The 25,067-nt window shown below is 40.4% G+C and overlaps 18 non-coding genes across 18 annotated transcripts; all 18 read left to right on the top strand.

The window, feature by feature from the left end:
• The first annotated feature begins 392 nt into the window (after positions 1-392).
• On the top strand, positions 393-465 carry trnav-aac (transfer RNA valine (anticodon AAC)). Its single transcript has one exon. It is a non-coding gene; the product is annotated as a tRNA-Val (tRNA).
• Positions 466-1,021: 556 nt separating this feature from the next.
• trnav-aac (transfer RNA valine (anticodon AAC)) lies at positions 1,022-1,094 on the top strand. The gene has a single exon. It is a non-coding gene; the product is annotated as a tRNA-Val (tRNA).
• Positions 1,095-1,574: 480 nt separating this feature from the next.
• Positions 1,575-1,647, top strand: trnav-aac (transfer RNA valine (anticodon AAC)). The gene has a single exon. It is a non-coding gene; the product is annotated as a tRNA-Val (tRNA).
• Positions 1,648-3,096: 1,449 nt separating this feature from the next.
• On the top strand, positions 3,097-3,169 carry trnav-aac (transfer RNA valine (anticodon AAC)). Its single transcript has one exon. It is a non-coding gene; the product is annotated as a tRNA-Val (tRNA).
• Positions 3,170-3,734: 565 nt separating this feature from the next.
• trnav-aac (transfer RNA valine (anticodon AAC)) lies at positions 3,735-3,807 on the top strand. The gene has a single exon. It is a non-coding gene; the product is annotated as a tRNA-Val (tRNA).
• Positions 3,808-4,263: 456 nt separating this feature from the next.
• trnav-aac (transfer RNA valine (anticodon AAC)) lies at positions 4,264-4,336 on the top strand. Its single transcript has one exon. It is a non-coding gene; the product is annotated as a tRNA-Val (tRNA).
• A 1,321-nt stretch (positions 4,337-5,657) lies between these two features.
• trnav-aac (transfer RNA valine (anticodon AAC)) lies at positions 5,658-5,730 on the top strand. Its single transcript has one exon. It is a non-coding gene; the product is annotated as a tRNA-Val (tRNA).
• Positions 5,731-8,225: 2,495 nt separating this feature from the next.
• Positions 8,226-8,297, top strand: trnav-aac (transfer RNA valine (anticodon AAC)). The gene has a single exon. It is a non-coding gene; the product is annotated as a tRNA-Val (tRNA).
• Positions 8,298-8,798: 501 nt separating this feature from the next.
• trnav-aac (transfer RNA valine (anticodon AAC)) lies at positions 8,799-8,871 on the top strand. The gene has a single exon. It is a non-coding gene; the product is annotated as a tRNA-Val (tRNA).
• A 1,515-nt stretch (positions 8,872-10,386) lies between these two features.
• trnav-aac (transfer RNA valine (anticodon AAC)) lies at positions 10,387-10,459 on the top strand. The gene has a single exon. It is a non-coding gene; the product is annotated as a tRNA-Val (tRNA).
• A 1,106-nt stretch (positions 10,460-11,565) lies between these two features.
• Positions 11,566-11,641, top strand: trnav-aac (transfer RNA valine (anticodon AAC)). Its single transcript has one exon. It is a non-coding gene; the product is annotated as a tRNA-Val (tRNA).
• Positions 11,642-12,124: 483 nt separating this feature from the next.
• On the top strand, positions 12,125-12,197 carry trnav-aac (transfer RNA valine (anticodon AAC)). Its single transcript has one exon. It is a non-coding gene; the product is annotated as a tRNA-Val (tRNA).
• Positions 12,198-12,740: 543 nt separating this feature from the next.
• Positions 12,741-12,820, top strand: trnav-aac (transfer RNA valine (anticodon AAC)). Its single transcript has one exon. It is a non-coding gene; the product is annotated as a tRNA-Val (tRNA).
• Positions 12,821-13,316: 496 nt separating this feature from the next.
• On the top strand, positions 13,317-13,389 carry trnav-aac (transfer RNA valine (anticodon AAC)). Its single transcript has one exon. It is a non-coding gene; the product is annotated as a tRNA-Val (tRNA).
• Positions 13,390-13,932: 543 nt separating this feature from the next.
• Positions 13,933-14,005, top strand: trnav-aac (transfer RNA valine (anticodon AAC)). Its single transcript has one exon. It is a non-coding gene; the product is annotated as a tRNA-Val (tRNA).
• A 549-nt stretch (positions 14,006-14,554) lies between these two features.
• Positions 14,555-14,627, top strand: trnav-aac (transfer RNA valine (anticodon AAC)). Its single transcript has one exon. It is a non-coding gene; the product is annotated as a tRNA-Val (tRNA).
• A 1,143-nt stretch (positions 14,628-15,770) lies between these two features.
• Positions 15,771-15,842, top strand: trnav-aac (transfer RNA valine (anticodon AAC)). Its single transcript has one exon. It is a non-coding gene; the product is annotated as a tRNA-Val (tRNA).
• Positions 15,843-16,470: 628 nt separating this feature from the next.
• Positions 16,471-16,542, top strand: trnav-aac (transfer RNA valine (anticodon AAC)). The gene has a single exon. It is a non-coding gene; the product is annotated as a tRNA-Val (tRNA).
• The last annotated feature ends 8,525 nt before the right edge of the window (positions 16,543-25,067 follow it).

Below are 25,067 nucleotides of genomic sequence, written 5' to 3'. Positions count from 1 at the left end.
GTTATCACGTTCGCTAAACAAGAGAAACATTGACACATGCAATAATTTCCATAATTGTAAAGGATAATTATTTTTGTCATAAATGCCTTACTTTGGAAACTCGAAGTCATGCAATGAATATCAGTAAAATTCGGTTTACTCCTTGCTGACAGTTCTTGCAGCAGTTTCTGTAGTGTAGTGGTTATCACGTTCGCTTAACACGCGAAAGGTCCCCATTTGTGGAAACAGAAACCTTAGGAATTCATGGAAACAGTGCTATTTGTCACATGCAATAATTTCTGTGGATGTTATAGAGAATTATTTTTCATAAATGCCTTATTTTTCCAAATTTGAATTCATGCAATGAATATCTGTAAAATTCAGTATTCTCCTTGCTGACAGTTCTTGCAGCAGTTTCTGTAGTGTAGTGGTTATCACGTTTGCTTAACACGCAAAAGGTCACTGGTTCGAAACCGGGCAGAAACAGTGATTTCACTCAAATGCAAAAGTTGTAATAGAGATTTTCTTTCATTAATGCTTTCTTTTCGAAGTTTCAATTCATGCAATGAAAATCTGTAAAATTCATTGTACTCCTTGCTGACAATTCAAGCAGCAGTTTCTGTAGTACAGTGGTCATCATGTACGCTTAACACGCAAAAGTTCCCCGATTTCATCCTGGGTGGAAACAGAGCTGATTTACACATGCAATAATTTCCATAATTGTAAAGGATAATAATTTTTGTCATAAATGCCTTACTTTGGAAACTCGAGGTCGTGCAATGAATATCAATAAAATTCGGTTTACTCCTTGCTGACAGTTCTTGCAGCAGTTTCTGTAGGGGAGAGGTTATCACGTTCGCTAAACAAGAGACAGGACCCGGTTTCATCCTGTGTGGAAACAGCGCTCATTGACTCATGCAATAATTTCCATAATTGTAAAGGATAATATTTTTTGTCATAAATGCCTTACTTTGGAAACTCGAAGTCATGCAATGAATATCAGTAAAATTCGGTTTACTCCTTGCTGACAGTTCTTGCAGCAGTTTCTGTAGTGTAGTGGTTATCACGTTTGCTTAACACGCAAAAGGTCCCTGGTTCGAAACCGGGCAGAAACAGTGCTTTCACAATAGAGAGTTTTTTTCATAAATGCCTTATTTTAGAAGTTTGAATTCATGCAATGAAAATCTGTAAAATTCATTGTACTTATTGCTGACAATTCAAGCAGCAGTTTCTGTAGTACAGTGGTTATCATGTACGCTTAACACGCAAAAGTTCCCCGTTTTCATCCTGGGTGGAAACAGAGCTCATTGACACATGCAATAATTTCCATAATTGTAAAGGATAAAAAATTGTCATAAATGCCTTACTTTGGAAACTCGAAGTCGTGCAATGAATATCAGTAAAATTCGGTTTACTCCTTGCTGACAGTTCTTGCAGCAGATTCTGTAGGGTAGAGGTTATCACGTTCGCTAAACAAGCGAAAGGACCCGGTTTCATCCTGTGTGGAAACAGCAATGCCTTACTTTGTAAATTCGAAGTCATGCAATGAATATCAGTAAAATTCGGTTTACTCCTTGCTGACAGTTCTTGCAACAGTTTCTGTAGTGTAGTGGTTATCACGTTTGCTTAACACGCAAAAGGTCCCTGGTTCAAAACCGGGCAGAAACAGTGCATTCACTCAAATATAGAGATTTTTTTCATAAATGCCTTATTTTAGAAGTTTGAATTCATACAATGAAAATCTGTAAAATTCATTGTACTCCTTGCTGACAATTCAAGCAGCAGTTTCTGGAGTACAGTGGTCATCATGTACGCTTAACACGCAAAAGTTCCCCGTTTTCATCCTGGGTGGAAACAGAGCTCATTGACACATGCAATAATTTCCATAATTGTAAAGGATAATAATTTTTGTCATAAATGCCTTACTTTGGAAACTCGAGGTCGTGCAATGAATATCAATAAAATTCGGTTTACTCCTTGCTGACAGTTCTTGCAGCAGTTTCTGTAGGGGAGAGGTTATCACGTTCGCTAAACAAGAGACAGGACCCGGTTTCATCCTGTGTGGAAACAGCGCTCATTGACTCATGCAATAATTTCCATAATTGTAAAGGATAATATTTTTTGTCATAAATGCCTTACTTTGGAAACTCGAAGTCATGCAATGAATATCAGTAAAATTCGGTTTACTCCTTGCTGACAGTTCTTGCAGCAGTTTCTGTAGTGTAGTGGTTATCATCACGTTTGCTTAACACGCAAAAAGGTCCCTGGTTTCAAACCGGGTGGAAACAGTGCTTTCATTTTTTTTCACATGCCTTATTTTAGCAATGAAAATCTAAAATTCATTGTACTCCTTGCTGACAATTCAAGCAGCAGTTTCTGTAGTAGATCATGAAACACGCAAAAGTTCCCCGTTTTCATAAATGCCTTATAATTAGTCATAAATGCCTTACTTTGAAACTTCATGCAATGAATATCTGTAAAATTCATTTACTCCTTGCTGACAGTTCTTGCAGCAGTTTCTGTAGTGTAGTGGTTATCACGTTTGCTTAACACGCAAAAGGTTCCCATCCTGTTTTCAAAGGATAATATTTTTTGTCATAAATGGGTGAAACAGTGCTCATTGACACTGCAACAATTTCCATAAAAGGTCCCTGTAAAGAAACAGTGCTTTAAAAATATAGAGAGTTTTTTTCATAAATGCCTTGAAAACTTCATGCAATGAAAATCAGTAAAATTCATTGTACTCCTTGCTGACAGTTCTCAAGCAGCAGTTTCTGTAGTACAGTGGTCATCATGTACGCTTAACACGCAAAAGTTCCCCGTTTTCATCCTGGGTGGAAACAGAAACACATGCAATCCCCATAATTGTAAAGGATTTTTTTGTCATAAATGCCTTAAAACAGGCAATGAATATCAATAAAATTCGGTTTACTCCTTGAAACAGCAGCAGTTTCTGTTGTCACATGCAATAATTATCCTGTGGAAACAGCGCTGACTCATTAATTTCCATAATTGTAAAGAAATTTTTTGTCATAAATGCCTTACTTTGGAAATTTGAAGTCATGCAATGAATATCAGTAAAATTCGGTTTACTCCTTGCTGACAGTTCTTACAGCAGTTTCTGTAGTGTAGTGGTTATCACGTTTGCTTAACCAGTAAAAGGTCCCCGGTTCAAAACCGGGCAGAAACAGTGCTTTCACTCAGTATCAAAAATTACCAAAGACGTAATAGAGATTTTTTTCATAAATGCCTTATTTTAGAAGTTTGAATTCATGCAATGAAAATCTGTAAAATTCATTGTACTCCTTGCTGACAATTCAAGCAGCAGTTTCTGTAGTACAGTGGTCATCATGTACGCTTAACACGCAAAAGTTCCCCGTTTTCATCCTGGGTGGAAACAGAGCTCATTGACACATGCAATAATTTCCATAATTGTAAAGGATAATAATTTTTGTCATAAATGCCTTACTTTGGAAACTCGAAGTCGTGCAATGAATATCAGTAAAATTCGGTTTACTCCTTGCTGACAGTTCTTGCAGCAGTTTCTGTAGGGTAGAGGTTATCACGTTCGCTAAACAAGCGAAAGGACCCGGTTTCATCCTGTGTGGAAACAGCTCTCATTGACACATGCAATAATTTCTGTGGATTGTAAAGGATAATATTTTTTGTCATAAATGCCTTACTTTGGAAACTCGAAGTCATGCAATGAATATCAGTAAAATTCGGTTTACTCCTTGCTGACAGTTCTTGCAGCAGTTTCTGTAGTGTAGTGGTTATCACGTTTGCTTAACACGCAAAAGGTCCCTGGTTCGAAACCGGGCAGAAACAGTGCTTTCACAATAGAGAGTTTTTTTCATAAATGCCTTATTTTAGAAGTTTGAATTCATGCAATGAAAATCTGTAAAATTCATTGTACTTATTGCTGACAATTCAAGCAGCAGTTTCTGTAGTACAGTGGTTATCATGTACGCTTAACACGCAAAAGTTCCCCGTTTTCATCCTGGGTGGAAACAGAGCTCATTGACACATGCAATAATTTCCATAATTGTAAAGGATAATAATTTTTGTCATAAATGCCTTACTTTGGAAACTCGAGGTCGTGCAATGAATATCAATAAAATTCGGTTTACTCCTTGCTGACAGTTCTTGCAGCAGATTCTGTAGGGTAGAGGTTATCACGTTCGCTAAACAAGCGAAAGGACCCGGTTTCATCCTGTGTGGAAACAGCAATGCCTTACTTATCAGTAAAATTCGGTTTACTCCTTGCTGACAGTTCTTGCAGCAGTTTCTGTAGTGTAGTGGTTATCACGTTTGCTTAACACGCAAAAGGTCCCTGGTTCAAAACCGGGCAGAAACAGTGCATTCACTCAAATATAGAGATTTTTTTTCATAAATGCCTTATTTTAGAAGTTTGAATTCATGCAATGAAAATCTGTAAAATTCATTGTACTCCTTGCTGACAATTCAAGCAGCAGTTTCTGTAGTGTAGTGGTTATCACGTTCGCTAAACACGCGAAAGGACCCGATTTAATCCTGTGTGGAAACAGCGCTCATTGACACATGCAATAATTTCCATAATTGTAAAGGATAATAATTTTTGTCATAAATGCCTTAAAACTCGAAGTCATGCAATGAATATCAATAAAATTCGGTTTACTCCTTGCTGACAGTTCTTGCAGCAGTTTCTGTAGTGTAGAGGTTATCACGTTCGCTAAACAAGAAACAGGACCCCATTTCATCCTGTGTGGAAACAGCGCTCATTGATGAAAAATTCGAAGTCTGTAAAATTCATTTGTACTTGCCTTTCTGCTGACACGCAAAAGGTCCCTGGTTTGAAACCGGGCAGAAACAGTGCTTTCACAATAAAATTTGAGAGATTTGTTTTCATAAATGCCTTATTTTAGAAGTTTGAATTCATGCAATGAAAATCTGTAAAATTCATCGTACTCCTTGCTGACAATTCAAGCAGCAGTTTCTGTAGTACAGTGGTTATCATGTACGCTTAACACGCAAAAGTTCCCCGTTTTCATCCTGGGTGGAAACAGAGCTCATTGACACATGCAATAATTTCCATAATTGTAAAGGATAATAATTTTTGTCATAAATGCCTTACTTTGGAAACTCGAAGTCATGCAATGAATATCAGTAAAATTCGGTTTACTCCTTGCTGACAGTTCTTGCAGCAGTTTCTGTAGTGTAGAGGTTATCACGTTCGCAAAACACGCGAAAGGATCCGGTTTCATCCTGTGTGGAAACAGCGCTCATTGACACATGCAATAATTTCCATAATTGTAAAGGATAATATTTTTTGTCATTAATGCCTTACTTTGGAAACTCGAGGTCGTGCAATGAATATCAATAAAATTCGGTTTACTCCTTGCTGACAGTTCTTGCAGCAGTTTCTGTAGTGGGTTATCACGAACACGGTTATCAGAGCTCATTGACACGTGCAATCGCATAAACAAGAAACTCGAGGTCAGGAATATCCCTCCTTGCTGACAGTTTCATCCTGTGTGGAAACATCCTGTGTGGAAACAGCGCTCATTGACTCATGCAATAATTTCCATAATTGTAAAGGATAATATTTTTTGTCATAAATGCCTTACTTTGGAAACTCGAAGTCATGCAATGAATATCAGTAAAATTCGGTTTACTCCTTGCTGACAGTTCTTGCAGCAGTTTCTGTAGTGTAGTGGTTATCACGTTTGCTTAACACGCAAAAGGTCCCTGGTTCAAAACCGGGCAGAAACAGTGCTTTCACTCAAATATAGAGATTTTTTTTCATAAATGCCTTATTTTAGAAGTTTGAATTCATACAATGAAAATCTGTAAAATTCATTGTACTCCTTGCTGACAATTCAAGCAGCAGTTTCTGTAGTACAGTGGTTATCATGTACGCTTAACACGCAAAAGTTCCCCGTTTTCATCCTGGGTGGAAACAGAGCTCATTGACACATGCAATAATTTCCATAATTGTAAAGGATAATAATTTTTGTCATAAATGCCTTACTTTGGAAACTCGAGGTCGTGCAATGAATATCAATAAAATTCGGTTTACTCCTTGCTGACAGTTCTTGCAGCAGTTTCTGTAGGGGAGAGGTTATCACGTTCGCTAAACAAGCGAAATGACCCGGTTTCATCCTGTGTGGAAACAGCAATGCCTTACTTTGTAAATTCGAAGTCATTGACACAGTTCTTGCAGCAGTTTCTGTAGTAGTTTATCAAATTGTAAAGGATAATATTTTTTTCATAAATGCCTTATTTTAGCTTTGAACATGCAATGAATATCAGTAAAATTCATTGTTTACCCTGACAATTCAAGCAGCAGTTTCTGTAGTGTAGTGGTTATCATGTTTGCTTAACACGCAAAAGGTCCCTGTTGCAATAATTTCCATAATTGTAAAGAGATAATTTTTTTTGTCATAAATGCCTTACTTTGAAACTTGAATTCATGCAATGAATATCAGTAAAATTCATTGTTTACTCCTTGCTGACAGTTCTTGCAGCAGTTTCTGTAGGGTAGACATGTTCGCTAACACGCAAAGTTCCCCGTTTCATCCTGGGTGGAAACAGCATAATTGTAAAGGATAATATTTTTTGTCATAAATGCCTTACTTTGGAAACTCGAAGTCATGCAATGAATATCAGTAAAATTCGGTTTACTCCTTGCTGACAGTTCTTGCAGCAGTTTCTGTAGTGTAGTGGTTATCACGTTTGCTTAACACGCAAAGGTCCCTGGTTTCAAACCTGGGCAGGAAACAGTGCTTTCACATGCAAATTTCTGTGGATGTAATAGAGAATTTTTTCATAAATGCCTTATTTTAGAAGTTTGAATTCATGCAATGAAAATCTGTAAAATTCATTGTACTCCTTGCTGACAATTCAAGCAGCAGTTTCTGTAGTACAGTGGTTATCATGTACGCTTAACACGCTAAATTTACCTGTTTTCATCCTGGGTGGAAACAGCGCTCATTGACACATGCAATAATTTCCATAATTGTAAAGGATAATTATTTTTGTCATAAATGCCTTACTTTGGAAACTCGAAGTCATGCAATGAATATCAGTAAAATTCATTTACTCCTTGCTGACAGTTCTTGCAGCAGTTTCTGTAGTGTAGAGGTTATCAGTTTCTGGTTTCATCCTGTGTGGAGACAGTTTGAATGCAAGTTTCAATTAACAATAGAAAATCTGTAAAATTCAAGCTGAAATTCAGTTCCATAATTGTTTTTCATCCTGGGTGGAAACAGAGCTCATTGACACATGCAATAATTTCCATAATTGTAAAGGATAATATTTTTTGTCATAAATGCCTTACTTTGGAAACTCGAAGTCATGCAATGAATATCAGTAAAATTTGGTTTACTCCTTGCTGACAGTTCTTGCAGCAGTTTCTGTAGTGTAGTGGTTATCACGTTCGCTTGCCCTGGTTCAAAACAGGAAACAGTTTTCATTGTGGAAACAGCAATAATTTCGCAAATATTTTTGTCATTGGAACACGCAAAGTCATGCAATGAATATCAATAAAATTCGGTTTACTCCTTGCTGACAGTTCTTGCAAAGTTTCTGTAGGACAGTTCTTGTGGTTTCTGTAGTCAGTGGTTATCATTGCTTAACACGCAAAAGGTCCCCATTTCATCCTGTGTGAAACAGTGCTCATTGACACATGCAATAATTTCCATAATTGTAAAGGATTATTTTTCATAAATGCCTTATTTTAGAAATTTGAATTCATGCAATGAATATCAGTAAAATTCATTTACTCCTTGCTGACAGTTCTTGCAGCAGTTTCTGTAGTGTAGTGGTTATCACGTTTGCTTAACACGCAAAAGGTCCCTTTCATCCTGGGTGGAAACAGTGCTTTGACACATGCAATAATTTCCATAATTGTAAAGGATAATATTTTTGTCATAAATGCCTTATTTTGGAAACTTGAATTCATGCAATGAATATCAATAAAATTCATTTACTCCTTGCTGACAGTTCTTGCAGCAGTTTCTGTAGTGTAGTGGTTATCACGTTCGCTTAACACGCAAAAGGTCCCCATCCTGGGTGGAAACAGAGCTCATTGACACATGCAAAATTTCCATAATTGTAAAGCTAAATTTTTGTCACATGCAATAATTACTTTGGATGTTATTTCTGTAGAGAATTATTTTTCATAAATGCCTTACTTTGAAATTTGAATTCATGCAATGAATATCAGTAAAATTCAGGTTTACTCCTTGCTGACAGTTCTTGCAGCAGTTTCTGTAGTGTAGTGGTTATCACGTTTGCTTAACACGCAAAAGGTCCCTGGTTCAAACCGGGCAGAAACAGTGCTTTCACAAATAAAGAGTTTTTTTTCATAAATGCCTTATTTTAGAAGTTTGAATTCATGCAATGAAAATCTGTAAAATTCATTGTACTCCTTGCTGACAATTCAAGCAGCAGTTTCTGTAGTACAGTGGTTATCATGTACGCTTAACACGCAAAAGTTCCCCGTTTTCATCCTGGGTGGAAACAGAGCTCATTGACACATGCAATAATTTCCATAATTGTAAAGGATAATAAAAATTTGTCATAAATGCCTTACTTTGGAAACTCGAAGTCGTGCAATGAATATCAGTAAAATTCGGTTTACTCCTTGCTGACAGTTCTTGCAGCAGATTCTGTAGGGTAGAGGTTATCACGTTCGCTAAACAAGCGAAAGGACCCGGTTTCATCCTGTGGAAACAGCGCTGACTCATGAAACAGCAATGCCTTACTTTGGAAATTCGAAGTCATGCAATGAATATCAGTAAAATTCGGTTTACTCCTTGCTGACAGTTCTTGCAGCAGTTTCTGTAGTGTAGTGGTTATCACGTTTGCTTAACACGCAAAAGGTCCCTGGTTCAAAACCGGGCAGAAACAGTGCTTTCACATGCAATAATTTCCATAGAGATTTTTTTTCATAAATGCCTTATTTTAGAAGTTTGAATTCATGCAATGAAAATCTGTAAAATTCATTGTACTCCTTGCTGACAATTCAAGCAGCAGTTTCTGTAGTACAGTGGTTATCATGTTTTAACACGCAAAAGTTCCCCGTTTTCATCCTGGGTGGAAACAGAGCTCATTGAATTGTAAAGGATAAAAAAATTTTTGTCATAAATGCATGCTGTAGTTCTTGCAGCAGTTTCTGTAGTGGTTATCATGTTCGCTAAGTTTTTTCATCATAAATGCCTTATTTTCAAGTAAACTTTGAATTCATGCAATGAATATCAGTAAAATTCATTTTACTCCTTGCTGACAGTTCTTGCAGCAGTTTCTGTAGTGTAGTGGTTATCGCTCACGCAAAGGTCCCTGGTTGGAAACCGGGCAGAAACAGTGCAATAATTTCACTAAATGTAAAGATTTTTTTCATAAATGCCTTACTTTTAGAAGTTTGAATTCATGCAATGAAAATCTGTAAAATTCATTGTACTCCTTGCTGACAATTCAAGCAGCAGTTTCTGTAGTACAGTGGTTATCATGTTAAACAAAAGTTCCCCGTTTCATCCTGGGTGGAAACAGAGCTCATTGACACATGCAATAATTTCCATAATTGTAAAGGATAATAATTTTTGTCATAAATGCCTTACTTTGGAAACTCGAGTCATGCAATGAATATCAGTAAAATTCGGTTTACTCCTTGCTGACAGTTCTTGCAGCAGTTTCTGTAGTGTAGTGGTTATCACGTTTGCTAAACACGCGAAAGGTCCCCATTTCAAACAGGGTGGAAACAGTGCTTTTGTCACATGCAATAATTATAATTGGATGGAGAATTATTTTTCATAAATATCTGTAAAATTCCTTACTGTTCTTGCACAGCAGTTTCTGTAGTGTAGTGGTTATCACGTTTGAAAAAGGTCCCTGGTTTGAAAACATGCAAATGAATAAGATCATAAATGCCTTAAAAGTTTGAATTCATGCAATGAAAATCTGTAAAATTCATTGTACTTTGCTGACAATTCAAGCAGCAGTTTCTGTAGTACAGTGGTCATCATGTACGCTTAACACGCAAAAGTTCCCCGTTTTCATCCTGGGTGGAAACAGAGCTCATTGACACATGCAATAATTTCCATAATTGTAAAGGATAATAATTTTTGTCATAAATGCCTTACTTTGGAAACTCGAAGTCGTGCAAATGAATATCAGTAAAATTCGGTTTACTCCTTGCTGACAGTTCTTGCAGCAGTTTCTGTAGGGTAGAGGTTATCACGTTCGCTAAACAAGCGAAAGGACCCGGTTTCATCCTGTGTGGAAACAGCGCTCATTGACTCATGCAATAATTTCCATAATTGTAAAGGATAATATTTTTTGTCATAAATGCCTTACTTTGGAAACTCGAAGTCATGCAATGAATATCAGTAAAATTCGGTTTACTCCTTGCTGACAGTTCTTGCAGCAGTTTCTGTAGTGTAGTGGTTATCACGTTTGCTTAACACGCAAAAGGTCCCTGGTTCGAAACCGGGCAGAAACAGTGCTTTCACAATAGAGAGTTTTTTTTCATAAATGCCTTATTTTAGAAGTTTGAATTCATGCAATGAAAATCTGTAAAATTCATTGTACTTATTGCTGACAATTCAAGCAGCAGTTTCTGTAGTACAGTGGTTATCATGTACGCTTAACACGCAAAAGTTCCCCGTTTTCATCCTGGGTGGAAACAGAGCTCATTGACACATGCAATAATTTCCATAATTGTAAAGGATAATAATTTTTGTCATAAATGCCTTACTTTGGAAACTCGAAGTCGTGCAATGAATATCAGTAAAATTCGGTTTACTCCTTGCTGACAGTTCTTGCAGCAGATTCTGTAGGGTAGAGGTTATCACGTTCGCTAAACAAGCGAAAGGACCCGGTTTCATCCTGTGTGGAAACAGCAATGCCTTACTTTGTAAATTCGAAGTCATGCAATGAATATCAGTAAAATTCGGTTTACTCCTTGCTGACAGTTCTTGCAACAGTTTCTGTAGTGTAGTGGTTATCACGTTTGCTTAACACATGCAAAATATCTGGTCCCTGGTTCAAAACCGGCAAAACAGTGCATTCACTCAAATATAGAGATTTTTTTTCATAGATGCCTTATTTTAGAACTTTGAATTCATACAATGAAAATCTGTAAAATTCATTGTACTCCTTGCTGACAATTCAAGCAGCAGTTTCTGGAGTACAGTGGTCATCATGTACGCTTAACACGCAAAAGTTCCCCGTTTTCATCCTGGGTGGAAACAGAGCTCATTGACACATGCAATAATTTCCATAATTGCAAAGGATAATAATTTTTTGTCATAAATGCCTTACTTTGGAAACTCGAGGTCGTGCAATGAATATCAATAAAATTCGGTTTACTCCTTGCTGACAGTTCTTGCAGCAGTTTCTGTAGGGGAGAGGTTATCACGTTCGCTAAACAAGAGACAGGACCCGGTTTCATCCTGTGTGGAAACAGCGCTCATTGACTCATGCAATAATTTCAAAAATTGTAAAGGATAATATTTTTTGTCATAAATGCCTTACTTTGGAAACTCGAAGTCATGCAATGAATATCAGTAAAATTCGGTTTACTCCTTGCTGACAGTTCTTGCAGCAGTTTCTGTAGTGTAGTGGTTATCACGTTTGCTTAACACGCAAAAGGTCCCTGGTTCAAAACCGGGCAGAAAGTGCTTTCACAATAGAGAGTTTTTTTTTTCATAAATGCCTTATTTTAGAAGTTTGAATTCATGCAATGAAAATCTGTAAAATTCATTGTACTTATTGCTGACAATTCAAGCAGCAGTTTCTGTAGTACAGTGGTTATCATGTACGCTTAACACGCAAAAGTTCCCCGTTTTCATCCTGGGTGGAAACAGAGCTCATTGACACATGCAATAATTTCCATAATTGTAAAGGATAAAAAAATTGTCATAAATGCCTTACTTTGGAAACTCGAAGTCGTGCAATGAATATCAGTAAAATTCGGTTTACTCCTTGCTGACAGTTCTTGCAGCAGATTCTGTAGGGTAGAGGTTATCACGTTCGCTAAACAAGCGAAAGGACCATCCTGGTTTCATCCTGTGTGGAAACAGCAATGCCTTACTTTGGAAATTCGAAGTCATGCAATGAATATCAGTAAAATTCGGTTTACTCCTTGCTGACAGTTCTTGCAGCAGTTTCTGTAGTGTAGTGGTTATCACGTTTGCTTAACACGCAAAAGGTCCCTGGTTCAAAACCGGGCAGAAACAGTGCATTCACTCAAATATAGAGATTTTTTTCATAAATGCCTTATTTTAGAAGTTTGAATTCATACAATGAAAATCTGTAAAATTCATTGTACTCCTTGCTGACAATTCAAGCAGCAGTTTCTGGAGTACAGTGGTCATCATGTACGCTTAACACGCAAAAGTTCCCCGTTTTCATCCTGGGTGGAAACAGAGCTCATTGACACATGCAATAATTTCCATAATTGTAAAGGATAATAATTTTTTGTCATAAATGCCTTACTTTGGAAACTCGAAGTCATGCAATGAATATCAATAAAATTCGGTTTACTCCTTGCTGACAGTTCTTGCAGCAGTTTCTGTAGGGTAGAGGTTATCACGTTCGCTAAACAAGCAGAAAGGACCCGGTTTCATCCTGTGTGGAAACAGCGCTCATTGACTCATGCAATAATTTCCATAATTGTAAAGGAATATTTTTTGTCATAAATGCCTTACTTTGGAAACTCGAAGTCATGCAATGAATATCAGTAAAATTCGGTTTACTCCTTGCTGACAGTTCTTGCAGCAGTTTCTGTAGTGTAGTGGTTATCACGTTTGCTTAACACGCAAAAGGTCCCTGGTTCCTGGGTGGAAACCGGGCAGAAACAGTGCTTTCACAATAGAGAGTTTTTTTCATAAATGCCTTATTTTAGAAGTTTGAATTCATGCAATGAAAATCTGTAAAATTCATTGTACTTATTGCTGACAATTCAAGCAGCAGTTTCTGTAGTACAGTGGTTATCATGTACGCTTAACACGCAAAAGTTCCCCGTTTTCATCCTGGGTGGAAACAGAGCTCATTGACACATGCAATAATTTCCATAATTGTAAAGGATAAAAAAATTGTCATAAATGCCTTACTTTGGAAACTCGAAGTCGTGCAATGAATATCAGCAAAAATTCGGTTTACTCCTTGCTGACAGTTCTTGCAGCAGATTCTGTAGTGTAGAGGTTATCACGTTCGCTAAACAAAAGGACCCCATTTCAAAGGAAACAGTGCTTTCATCCTGTGTGGAAACAGCAATGCCTTACTTTGGAAATTCGAAGTCATGCAATGAATATCAGTAAAATTCGGTTTACTCCTTGCTGACAGTTCTTGCAACAGTTTCTGTAGTGTAGTGGTTATCACGTTTGCTTAACACGCAAAAGGTCCCTGGTTCAAAACCGGGCAGAAACAGTGCATTCACTCAAATATAGAGATTTTTTTTCATAAATGCCTTATTTTAGAAGTTTGAATTCATACAATGAAAATCTGTAAAATTCATTGTACTCCTTGCTGACAATTCAAGCAGCAGTTTCTGGAGTACAGTGGTCATCATGTACGCTTAACACGCAAAAGTTCCCCGTTTTCATCCTGGGTGGAAACAGAGCTCATTGACACATGCAATAATTTCCATAATTGTAAAGGATAATAATTTTTGTCATAAATGCCTTACTTTGGAAACTCGAGGTGTGCAATGAATATCAATAAAATTCGGTTTACTCCTTGCTGACAGTTCTTGCAGCAGTTTCTGTAGGGGAGAGGTTATCACGTTCGCTAAACAAGAGACAGGACCCGGTTTCATCCTGTGTGGAAACAGCGCTCATTGACTCATGCAATAATTTCCATAATTGTAAAGGATAATATTTTTTGTCATAAATGCCTTACTTTGGAAACTCGAAGTCATGCAATGAATATCAGTAAAATTCGGTTTACTCCTTGCTGACAGTTCTTGCAGCAGTTTCTGTAGTGTAGTGGTTATCACGTTTGCTTAACACGCAAAAGGTCCCTGGTTCGAAACCGGGCAGAAACAGTGCTTTCACAATAGAGAATATAGAGATTTTTTTTCATAAATGCCTTATTTTAGAAGTTTGAATTCATGCAATGAAAATCTGTAAAATTCATTGTACTTATTGCTGACAATTCAAGCAGCAGTTTCTGTAGTACAGTGGTCATCATGTACGCTTAACACGCAAAAGTTCCCCGTTTTCATCCTGGGTGGAAACAGAGCTCATTGACACATGCAATAATTTCCATAATTGTAAAGGATAATAATTTTTGTCATAAATGCCTTACTTTGGAAACTCGAAGTCGTGCAATGAATATCAGTAAAATTCGGTTTCCTCCTTGCTGACAGTTCTTGCAGCAGATTCTGTAGGGTAGAGGTTATCACGTTCGCTAAACAAGCGAAAGGACCCGGTTTCATCCTGTGTGGAAACAGCAATGCCATGCAATAATTTCTTTGTAAAGATTATTTTTTTCATAAATGCCTTTTTTTAGAAATTTGAATTCATGAAAATATCTGTCATGCAATGAATATCAGTAAAATTCGGTTTACTCCTTGCTGACAGTTCTTGCAGCAGTTTCTGTAGTGTAGTGGTTATCACGTTTGCTTAACACGCAAAAGGTCCCTGGTTCAAAACCGGGCAGAAACAGTGCTTTCACATGCAAAATATAAGAGATATTTTTTTCATAAATGCCTTATTTTAGAAGTTTGAATTCATGCAATGAAAATCTGTAAAATTCATTGTACTCCTTGCTGACAATCGAGGGTCAAGCAGCAGTCAAGCAGCAGTTTCTGTAGTACAGTGGTCATCATGTACGCTTAACACGCAAAAGTTCCCCGTTTTCATCCTGGGTGGAAACAGAGCTCATTGACACATGCAATAATTTCCATAATTGTAAAGGATAATAATTTTTGTCATAAATGCCTTACTTTGGAAACTCGAAGTCATGCAATGAATATCAATAAAATTCGGTTTACTCCTTGCTGACAGTTCTTGCAGCAGTTTCTGTAGGGGAGAGGTTATCACGTTCGCTAAACAAGAGAAAGGACCCGGTTTCATCCTGTGTGGAAACAGCGCTCATTGACTCATGCAATAATTTCCATAATTGTAAAGGATAATATTTTTTGTCATAAATGCCTTACTTTGGAAACTCGAAGTCATGCAATGAATATCAGTAAAATTCGGTTTACTCCTTGCTGACAGTTCTTGCAGCAGTTTCTGTAGTGTAGTGGTTATCACGTTTGCTTAACACGCAAAAGGTCCCTGGTTTCTGTAGAAACCGGGGAAACAGTGCTTTCACAATAGAGAGTTTTTTTCATAAATGCCTTATTTTAGAAGTTTGAATTCATGCAATGAAAATCTGTAAAATTCATTGTACTTATTGCTGACAATTCAAGCAGCAGTTTCTGTAGTACAGTGGTTATCATGTACGCTTAACACGCAAAAGTTCCCCGTTTTCATCCTGGGTGGAAACAGAGCTCATTGACACATGCAATAATTTCCATAATTGTAAAGGATAAAAAATTGTCATAAATGCCTTACTTTGGAAACTCGAAGTCGTGCAATGAATATCAGTAAAATTCGGTTTACTCCTTGCTGACAGTTCTTGCAGCAGATTCTGTAGGGTAGAGGTTATCACGTTCGCTAAACAAGCGAAAGGACCCGGTTTCATCCTGTGTGGAAACAGCAATGCCTTACTTTGTAAATTCGAAGTCATGCAATGAATATCAGTAAAATTCATAAATGTTTACTCCTTGAATATCTGACAGTTTACTTTGCACAGTTCTTGCAGTTTCTGTAGTGTAGTGGTTATCACGTTTGCTTAACACGCAAAAGGTCCCTGGTTCAAAACAGGCAGAAACAGTGCTTCACATGCAATAATTACTGTAGTGGTTATCACGTTTGCTTAACACGCAAAAGGTCCCTGGTTCAAAACCGGGCAGAAACAGTGCATTCACTCAAATATAGAGATTTTTTTCATAAATGCCTTATTTTAGAAGTTTGAATTCATACAATGAAAATCTGTAAAATTCATTGTACTCCTTGCTGACAATTCAAGCAGCAGTTTCTGTAGTACAGTGGTCATCATGTACGCTTAACACGCAAAAGTTCCCCGTTTTCATCCTGGGTGGAAACAGAGCTCATTGACACATGCAATAATTTCCATAATTGTAAAGGATAATAATTTTTGTCATAAATGCCTTACTTTGGAAACTCGAAGTCGTGCAATGAATATCAGTAAAATTCGGTTTACTCCTTGCTGACAGTTCTTGCAGCAGTTTCTGTAGGGGAGAGGTTATCACGTTCGCTAAACAAGAGACAGGACCCGGTTTCATCCTGTGTGGAAACAGCGCTCATTGACTCATGCAATAATTTCCATAATTGTAAAGGATAATATTTTTTGTCATAAATGCCTTACTTTGGAAACTCGAAGTCATGCAATGAATATCAGTAAAATTCGGTTTACTCCTTGCTGACAGTTCTTGCAGCAGTTTCTGTAGTGTAGTGGTTATCACGTTTGCTTAACACGCAAAAGGTCCCTGGTTCAAACCGGGCAGAAACAGTGCTTTCACAATAGAGATTTTTTTTCATAAATGCCTTATTTTAGAAGTTTGAATTCATGCAATGAAAATCTGTAAAATTCATTGTACTTATTGCTGACAATTCAAGCAGCAGTTTCTGTAGTACAGTGGTTATCATGTACGCTTAACACGCAAAAGTTCCCCGTTTTCATCCTGGGTGGAAACAGAGCTCATTGACACATGCAATAATTTCCATAATTGTAAAGGATAAAAAAATTGTCATAAATGCCTTACTTTGGAAACTCGAAGTCGTGCAATGAATATCAGTAAAATTCGGTTTACTCCTTGCTGACAGTTCTGCAGCAGATTCTGTAGGGTAGAGGTTATCACGTTCGCTAAACAAGCGAAAGGACCCGGTTTCATCCTGTGTGGAAACAGCAATGTATAGCTTTTGTATTTTTTTAACGTAAATAATCGATAAAATTGAAGACGGGATGATCTGTGTTCAAAACAGGAGGAAAACAAACTGTAGCTAGCTTTCTGGTCACGCGCCCCTATCTAACAGTACACTTCAAGTTACCCTCGTTCAAGATGGCCGTACTTCTTCATTACACAAAGGAAAAACCTCAACCAATTTCTAAAGACTGGTGACATCCAGTAGAAGCGATAGGAACTGCAAGAAGGTCCCTTAGAAATCTGGATTCCCAATGGAACCTCATTGAAAAGAGAGTGACCTCAATAACAAAAAATATCTGAATGATTTGTCCTCTGGGGTTTCGCCTGCTAAATAAGTTATGTTGTACTTACTAATAATATGCATATCTCATCTTCTGGGGATGAGTAGCAGGCAGTTGAATTTGGGCATGCATTTCATCCGGACGTGAAAATACTGCCCCGTCACCAAGAAGTTAATCATGTGTTTAAAACTTGTATCTTTAATCAATGTTTATGATGAGTATTTCTGTAATTTGATGTGGCTCTCTGCACTTTCACCGGATGTTTGTTTGAGACAATGCATTTCTGAACATAACACACCAATTTCAAATGAGGTTTTTGGACATAAAGATGAACTTTATCAAACAAAACCCAAATGTATTGTCTAACATGAAGTCCTGGGAGTGCCATCTGGTGAAGATCATCAAAGGTTAGTGATGAATTTTAACACTATTTCTGTCTTTTGTGACACCTCTCCTTCTTTTGAAAATGTCTATGGTTTTCTGTGGCTCGGCGCTGACCTAACGTCATCGAAAGGTGTGTGTTTGCCATAAAGCCTTTTTGAAATCAAACATTGTGGCTGGATTAACAATCAATGAATCCAAAGAATAAACGCCAGCCTATCCCGCGACTGTGCCCTGTGATCCAATGTACACCTGGCCCACCATCCCACCCTCGATCTGGACTGTCTCTATGACCATGTTCACATGTACAGGGAGACAGTCCCCATCCTTGCCAAGACTCTCAAGGACGTCTCTTTAAACCGCAGTCCGACATCTCCACCCAGGAACAGCGAAGCAATCTCCACCCCTCCAAGATCACCGAGACAACACCCCAGACCAGCACCCAGGAACCCCCAGCCACGACCACAGCACCACCAACCTCAATGCCCACCACAGCCAGCGCAGCACAGACCACCCCAGCCCAACTTCAGAGCCACCCAGTCGAGGCCCCTGTCAGGCCCCCTTCCACCCCCTGCCCCCCACCGCAGACCCACACTTGGAGCAGCCACAGCCCAGCAGGCAGAGCTGTGCACAGGCTGTGAGAGCAACAACTGGCCCAGCCCCCACCAACCAAATGAGTGACATTAAACAAAGTCTACTATTCTCACATGTGATAGGCCGAGGGTCATTTTAAGATGAGCACAAGAACTCCACCATCCTCACACTACACCCACCCAAGTGGCATGACACAAATTATATCTTAAATGATAAGCATATTACATTTACATAATAAGAGTTTACTTTAATTGAAAAAACCTATTTTAATAGTTATTGTTGGATTGTGAGTGTTTGTCTCATTTTGAAGGTAAAGAAGAAAAAAAAGTTATGAAATCTTTTTACGTTGCATGCTGGAATTTACAAGGATGGGAAGTCCTCTGCTTTTGGACTAAAGAGCAGAAACCCAGACTTCCTGAAAGAAATTGATGATGTTGATATTGTAGTACTACGGGAAACATGATGCAGAGCTGATGTTTCCACTGGCTGTCCACTAGGTTATAGGGAGATAATCATAGCATCCACTAAATTAAAAGGAATCAAACAGGGCAGAGACTCAGGGGGAATGCTAATATGGTATAAATCTGAACTAATTAATTCAATCGAATTGATCAAAAGAGGAGAATTCTTTATATGGTTAATAATATCCTCTCTGGGATAGGCGGGGCGCTCGCGTCCCCCCTGGCCAATAGCCAGGGAAAATGCAGAGCGCCAAATTCAAATAAAATACTATAAAACTCAAACTTTCATTAACCCTCCGTGCACAGAACCCGCTTGGGGTTGAAATATCCACACCATACGTTGATCGCTACATAAATAATAATATTAAACATTCATGAAATTACAAGTGTCTCACATGTATTGAAAGCCTAGAATCTTGCTAATCCAACTGTGTTGTCAGATTTAAAAAAGGATTTACTGCGAAAGAATACAATGCGATTATCTGAGCATAGAGCCCCATAAAAAAAAATTAACCAGCACAGGCGTAACATAATCACAAACTACATTAAAATAAATCTTTTACCTTTGACGATCTTCGTCTGTTTGCACTCCAATGCTCATTGTTACACAATGAATGATCTTTTGTTTGATAAAATCCATTTTTATAGCCTAACGTGAAACATTTTGTGAACCGCTTGTGTCGTGAATTCCGTCTCATTTCATTTTCGACACACATTCCAGGTAAATAACCCACACAGAACGTGACTTTTCCAGTCATGTTTGGTTTCACTGCAATCAACTGGTTTGTTTGTAACACAATCAAATCTGATGGGCCATTTCGCGGGACGTATTGACTGAAAGAAACCGATTTGAAGACAACAAGTCATGACATCATTGTGCACCAATGATTTGCCCGCTGTTTCGTTGATTGACTGTCTTTTTAACCCAATGACCACTGATCATCTTGAAATCTAGCTGGGTAAATAGCCAATGAGCTGAGGTAAACGGCAATAGGCCATGTTTATGTGTTGCAAGACCAGTCCATGTAGTAAGCTCCAGCGTAAAGAGAGTCCTTCGCTATTGAAGTTTCATGCCAGAAGGAGAAACACATATTACGCACTGCATTGTTTGGTAAACGCGCAGATTCAGCTGTTTATATATCAATCAGTATGGCGACTTAGTCAGGGAAAGCTACATCTAAGTCTAGATATACAGATGTATACAGAATAAATTGATTGGGAAAGTGAGACAGAGATTGTTGTAGGACGATTCATTTAGCGATTGTGGAGGAATATTCTTTGAACGGAGAGGACATCGTTTTGGACTGGTAAGTTCTTATCATGCTAACGCCCTTGTTTGAAATTAATAATATAAAATATTATTTGTGATTTTTTATTTATTTTAGAAGCAATATATAAACATGTAATGTCATGAAATGTGAGATGCGTGTCTGCCGCCCCACCCCAACCCACATGAAATAGCCTATTAGAGGCTGTTGAGGGGAGGGCAGGCCCACAACAATGGCCAAAGTGATACAGCTGGTCTTTTGTAATATAATAAAGACAGTAGATCTCGCTGGTCTGTCATAATATAATAGAGACAGTAGATCTAGCTGAAATGTCATAATTTAAAAGAGACAGTAGATCTAGCAGGTCATAATAATATATTCAACCTTATGTTCCCTGTACTCTATATATATATATATATATATATATATATATCTCTGTTTATTATACCTGTTGATACAAGGCTCATATGTTAAACTATTCTAACTGAATATTTTCTTTCACAGTGAACACTGACTCCGAATGGCAGCCCCCAGGGCCAAGGTTTCCATCCCCCACTGAAGCTGGTTCATCCAGCTCCTTCCACAAGTGGTGTTCATCTGCCCAAATTTATTTCTGCATGCATGGATGTGCCTCAGGGCCAAAAGGGCACAGCATGGAGGCGTCGCTGTGTTCTTTGCAAAATTAAGTCCCTCATCACCTGCGCCACATGCTTTGACCCTCTGCTTTACAGCAGAAAGAGACTGCTATGGCACCTGGCATCAGCAGCACAATATTGTGTAGAGCTTTGGCAAAGTGGGTGGGGTTATATCCTTTCTGTTTGGCCCTGTCCGGGGGTCTCATCGGATGGGGCCACAGTGTCTCCTGACCCTCCTGTCTCAGCCTACAGTATTTATGTTGCAGTAGTTTATGTCAGGGGGATAGGGTCAGTTTGTTATATCTGGAGTACTTCTTCTGTCTTATCCGGTCCTGTGTGAATTTAAGTATGCTCTCTCTAATTCTCTCTTTTCTCTCTCTTGGAGGACCTGAGCCCTGGGACCATGCGTCAGGACTACCTGGCATGATTACATTTACATTTACATTTAAGTCATTTAGCAGACGCTCTTATCCAGAGCGACTTACAAATTGGTGAATTCACCTTCTGACATCCAGTGGAACAGCCACTTTACAATAGTGTATCTAAATCATTAAGGGGGGGGGGTGGTGAGAAGGATTACTTATCTTATCCTAGGTATTCCTTGAAGAGGTGGGGTTTCAGGTGTCTCCGGAAGGTGGTGATTGACTCCGCTGTCCTGGCGTCGTGAGGGAGTTTGTTCCACCATTGGGGGGCCAGAGCAGCGAACAGTTTTGACTGGGCTGAGCGGGAACTGTACTTCCTCAATGGTAGGGAGGCGAGCAGGCCAGAGGTGGATGAACGCAGTGCCCTTGCTTGGGTGTAGGGCCTGATCAGAGCCTGGAGGTACTGCGGTGCCGTTCCCTCACAGCTCCGTAGGCAAGCACCATGGTCTTGTAGCGGATGCGAGCTTCAACTGGAAGCCAGTGGAGAGAGCGGAGGAGCGGGGTGACGTGAGAGAACTTGGGAAGGTTGAACACCAGACGGGCTGCGGCGTTCTGGATGAGTTGTAGGGGTTTAATGGCACAGGCAGGGAGCCCAGCCAACAGCGAGTTGCAGTAATCCAGACGGGAGATGACAAGTGCCTGGATTAGGACCTGCGCCGCTTCCTGTGTGAGGCAGGGTCGTACTCTGCGGATGTTGTAGAGCATGAACCTACAGGAACGGGCCACCGCCATGATGTTGGTTGAGAACGACAGGGTGTTGTCCAGGATCACGCCAAGGTTCTTAGCGCTCTGGGAGGAGGACACAATGGAGTTGTCAACCGTGATGGCGAGATCATGGAACGGGCAGTCCTTCCCCGGGAGGAAGAGCAGCTCCGTCTTGCCGAGGTTCAGCTTGAGGTGGTGATCCGTCATCCACACTGATATGTCTGCCAGACATGCAGAGATGCGATTCGCCACCTGGTCATCAGAAGGGGGAAAGGAGAAGATTAATTGTGTGTCGTCTGCATAGCAATGATAGGAGAGACCATGTGAGGTTATGACAGAGCCAAGTGACTTGGTGTATAGCGAGAATAGGGAGAGGGCCTAGAACAGAGCCCTGGGGGACACCAGTGGTGAGAGCGCGTGGCGAGGAGACAGATTCTCGCCACGCCACCTGGTAGGAGCGACCTGTCAGGTAGGACGCAATCTGCGTGGGCCGCCGGAGATGCCCAACTCGGAGAGGGTGGAGAGGAGGATCTGATGGTTCACAGTATCGAAGGCAGCCGATAGGTCTAGAAGGATGAGAGCAGAGGAGAGAGAGTTAGCTTTAGCAGTGCGGAGCGCCTCCGTGATACAGAGAAGAGCAGTCTCAGTTGAATGACTAGTCTTGAAACCTGACTGATTTGGATCAAGAAGGTCATTCTGAGAGAGATAGTGGGAGAGCTGGCCAAGGACGGCACGTTCAAGAGTTTTGGAGAGAAAAGAAAGAAGGGATACTGGTCTGTAGTTGTTGACATCGGAGGGATCGAGTGTAGGTTTTTTCAGAAGGGGTGCAACTCTCGCTCTCTTGAAGACGGAAGGGACGTAGCCAGCGGTCAGGGATGAGTTGATGAGCGAGGTGAGGTAAGGGAGAAGGTCCCCGGAAATGGTCTGGAGAAGAGAGGAGGGGATAGGGTCAAGCGGGCAGGTTGTTGGGCGGCCGGCCGTCACAAGAAGCGAGATTTCATCTGGAGAGAGAGGGAGAAAGAGGCCAGAGCACAGGGTAGGGCAGTGTGAGCAGAACCAGCGGTGTCGTTTGACTTAGCAAACGAGGATCGGATGTCGTCGACCTTCTTTTCAAAATGGTTGACGAAGTCATCTGCAGAGAGGGAGGAGGGGGAGGGGGAGGAGGATTCAGGAGGGAGGAGAAGGTGGCAAAGAGCTTCCTAGGGTTAGAGGCAGATGCTTGGAATTTAGAGTGGTAGAAAGTGGCTTTAGCAGCAGAGACAGAGGAGGAAAATGTAGAGAGGAGGGAGTGAAAGGATGCCAGGTCCGCAGGAGGCGAGTTTTCCTCCATTTCCGCCGGCTGCCCGGAGCTCTGTTCTGTGAGCTCGCAATGAGTCATCGAGCCACGGAGCGGGAGGGGAGGACCGAGCCGGCCTGGAGGATAGGGGACATAGAGAGTCAAAGGATGCAGAAAGGGAAGAGAGGAGGGTTGAGGAGGCAGACTCAGGAGAAAGGTTGGAGAAGGTATGAGCAGAGGGAAGAGATGATAGGATGGAAGAGGAGAGAGTAGCGGGGGAGAGAGAGCGAAGGTTGGGACGGCGCGATACCATCCGAGTAGGGGCAGTGTGGGAAGTGTTGAATGAGAGCGAGAGGGAAAAGGATACAAGGTAGTGGTCGGAGACTTGGAGGGGAGTTGCAATGAGGTTAGTGGAAGAACAGCATCTAGTAAAGATGAGGTCGAGCGTATTGCCTGCCTTGTGAGTAGGGGGGGAAGGTGAGAGGGTGAGGTCAAAAGAGGAGAGGAGTGGAAAGAAGGAGGCAGAGAGGAATGAGTCAAAGGTAGACGTGGGGAGGTTAAAGTCGGCCCAGGACTGTGAGAGGTGAGCCGTCCTCAGGAAAGGAGCTTATCAAGGCATCAAGCTCATTGATGAACTCTCCGAGGGAACCTGGAGGGCGATAAATGATAAGGATGTTAAGCTTGAAAGGGCTGGTAACTGTGACAGCATGGAATTCAAAGGAGGCGATGGATAGATGGGTAAGGGGAGAGAGAGAGATGACCACTTGGGAGAGATGAGGATCCCGGTGCCACCACCCCGCTGACCAGAAGCTCTCGGGGTGTGCGAGAACACGTGGGCGGACGAAGAGAGAGCAGTAGGAGTAGCAGTGTTATCTGTGGTGATCCATGTTTCCGTCAGTGCCAGGAAGTCGAGGGACTGGAGGGAGGCATAGGCTGAGATGAACTCTGCCTTGTTGGCCGCAGATCGGCAGTTCCAGAGGCTACCGGAGACCAGGAACTCCACGTGGGTCGTGCGCGCTGGGACCACCAGATTAGGGTGGCCGCGGCCAAGCGGTGTGGAGCGTTTGTATGGTCTGTGCAGAGAGGAGAGAACAGGGATAGATAGACACATAGTTGACAGGGTACAGAAGAGGCTACGCTAATGCAAAGGAGATTGGAATGACAAGTGGACTACACGTCTCGAATGTTCAGAAAGTTAAGCTTACGTAGCAAGAATCTTATAGACTAAAATGATTGAAATGATACAGTACTGCTGGAGTAGGCTAGCTGGTAGTGGCTGCGATGTAGCTAACCTAGAAAATCGCTCTAGGCTAAACAATTGACTTAGATACAAAGACGGCTATGTAGCTAGCTAGCTACAATCAAACAAAACAAACCGTTGTACTGTAATACTTACTACAGTGCTGCTATTCGGGGGCTAGCTGGCTAGCTACGTTAAGAGAATGACAATAGCTGGCCAGCTAACCTAGAAAATCGCTCTAGGCTACACAATTGTCTTAGATACAAAGACGGCTATGTAGCTAGCTAGCTACGATCAAACAAAACAAACCGTTGTACTGTAATAGTTACTACAGTGCTGCTATTCGGGGCTAGCTGGCTAGCTACGTTGAAAGACCGACAATAGCTGGCCAGCTAACCTAGAAAATCGCTCTAGACTACACAATTGTCTTAGATACAAAGACGGCTATGTAGCTGGCTAGCTACGATCAAACAAATCAAACCGTTGTACTGTAATGAAGTGAAATGAAAAATGTGATACTACCTGTGGAGCGACGCGGAATGTTGACCGGGTAGTTGGAGTTCAATTCGGTAGAGGTTGGCTAGCTGTTGGCTAGCTAGCTAGCAGCATTTCCTACGTTAAGGACGACAAATAGCTGGCTAGCTAACCTCGGTAAATTAAGATAATCACTCTAAGTCTACACACTCTAAACTGCACAATTATCTTGGATACGAAGACAGCGAAGACAACTATGTAGCTAGCTGACACTACGCTAATCGAGTCGTTCAGTTGAGTGTAATAGTTTCTACAGTGCTAGTGGACAGTGGATGTTAGCTAGCTGCTTAGCTAGCTGCTGGGCAGATACGTT

The sequence above is a fragment of the Oncorhynchus masou genome, chromosome 32 (assembly GCF_036934945.1).
Source record: "Oncorhynchus masou masou isolate Uvic2021 chromosome 32, UVic_Omas_1.1, whole genome shotgun sequence".
In the NCBI taxonomy this organism is placed as follows: domain Eukaryota; kingdom Metazoa; phylum Chordata; class Actinopteri; order Salmoniformes; family Salmonidae; genus Oncorhynchus; species Oncorhynchus masou.
Note: the sequence above shows the minus strand (reverse complement) of the source record. Positions and strands in the feature narration are given on the sequence as shown.